General features: G+C 39.7%; 1 non-coding gene across 1 annotated transcript; it reads left to right on the top strand.

The window, feature by feature from the left end:
• The first annotated feature begins 669 nt into the window (after window positions 1-669).
• LOC148550778 (small nucleolar RNA R71) lies at window positions 670-775 on the top strand. Its single transcript, XR_015892858.1, has one exon. It is a non-coding gene; the product is annotated as a small nucleolar RNA R71 (small nucleolar RNA).
• Window positions 776-1,910: the final 1,135 nt, after the last annotated feature.

The raw sequence follows: 1,910 nt of genomic DNA, 5'->3' as shown, positions 1-1,910 counted from the left end.
TTGATTGATGCTCTGGTTTCCTATCTAAAACTTTCCAATATTGCTTTCAAATCATTGTTTTGCTGGGGTTGAAAAGACTGAAACTGATGGTTATTAAAATTATTCTGTTGAAAACCACCCTGAGAATTATTATTAAAATTTTGTGGCCTCTGAGGTTACTCTCTCCACCCAAATTTTGGGTGATTTCTCCACCCTTGATTGTAGGTCTTAGAGTAGGGATCATTATTGGAATTTCTAGGAGCACTCCCCATGTAATTGACCTGTTTAGAAGAAGATTGAGCATAATCATAATTTTTATTTTGCATAAAATAACCTGTCATGTCATAAGGGACCTCTTGATGTGCATTTTGAGTGTTGACAGCTGAAACTTGCATTCCACTCAACCGTTGAGTAATCAGATTTATTTGCTGAGACAAAAGCTTATTCTGAGCAAGAAGAGCATCAACAGCTTCCACTACCAAAACGCCTCTCTTCTGAGGGGTCTCAGAGTTCACAGGATTCCTGTTGGAGGAATATAAGTATTGATTATTAGCAACCAACTCAATAAGCTCAGTAGTCTCCTCTAGTGTCTTCTTCATGTGCAAAGAACCACCTGCAGAATTATCTAATCGCATCTTGGACATTTCACATAAGCCCTCATAAAAGATATCCAGCTGAGTCCATATAGAGAACATGTCCGGAGGGCATTGCCTAGTCAGTAGCTTGAATCTCTCCCAAGCTTCATAAAGGGTCTCACCATCTTTCTGTCTGAAAGTTTGAACCTCCACCCTTAGCTTAGTCAGCTTTTGAGGTGGAAAAAAATTAGTCAGAAATCCGGTGATAACCTTATCCCAAGTATCCAGACTCTCCTTGGGTTGAGAATCTAACCACAACTTTGCTCTATCCCTCACAGCAAATGGGAAGAGCATGAGTTTGTACACCTCAGAATTCACTCCATTAGTTTTCACAATATCACAAATCTGCAAAAAATCAGAAATAAACTGATTTGGGTCTTCCTGAGGGAGTCCATGATACTGACAATTTTGTTGCACAAGAGTAATTAGCTGTGGCTTCAGTTCAAAATTATTTGCAGCTATTGGAGGCACCACAATACTTTTGCCATAAAGGTCTGCATTAGGAGCAGTGTAAGAGCCAAGCACTCTTCTAGGTTGCTTATTGATGAGCAGATAAATTATACGCTTTTTGACATTGTTTTTAGTATATTTTTAGTAGGATCTAGTTACTTTTAGGGATGTTTTCACTAGTTTTTATGTTAAATTCACATTTCTAGACTTTACTATGAGTTTGTGTGTTTTTCTATGATTTCAGGTATTTTCTGGCTGAAATTGAGGGACTTGAGCAAAAATCAGATTCAGAGGTTGAAGAAGGACTGCTAATGCTGTTGGATTCTGACCTCCCTGCACTCAAAGTGGATTTTCTGGAGCTACAGAACTCAAAATGGTGCGCTTCCAATTGCGTTCGAAATTAGACATCCAGGGCTTTCCAGAAATGTATAATAGTCCATACTTTGGCCAAGTTTAGACGATGTAAAAGGGCGTTGAACGCCAGTTCTACGCTGCTGTCTGGAGTTAAACGCCAGAAACAAGTCACAAACCAGAGTTGAACGCCAGAAATACGTTACAACCTGGTGTTCAACTCCAGAAAGAGCCTCTGCACGTGTAACATTCAAGCTCAGCCCAAGAACACACCAAGTGGGCCCCGGAAGTGGATTTATGCATCAATTACTTACTTCTGTAAACCCTAGTAGCTAGTTTATTATAAATAGGACCTTTTACTATTGTATTAGACATCCTGGATTGTATTTTGATCCTGTGATCTCGTTTTGGGGGCTGGCCATTCGGCCATGCCTGGACCTTTCACTTATGTATTTTTAACGGTAGAGTTGCTGCACTCCATAGATTAAGGTGTGG

This window comes from Arachis ipaensis, chromosome B7, assembly GCF_059453495.1.
Source record: "Arachis ipaensis isolate K30076 ecotype BB chromosome B7, ASM5945349v1, whole genome shotgun sequence".
NCBI lineage: Eukaryota > Viridiplantae > Streptophyta > Magnoliopsida > Fabales > Fabaceae > Arachis > Arachis ipaensis.
Note: the sequence above shows the minus strand (reverse complement) of the source record. Positions and strands in the feature narration are given on the sequence as shown.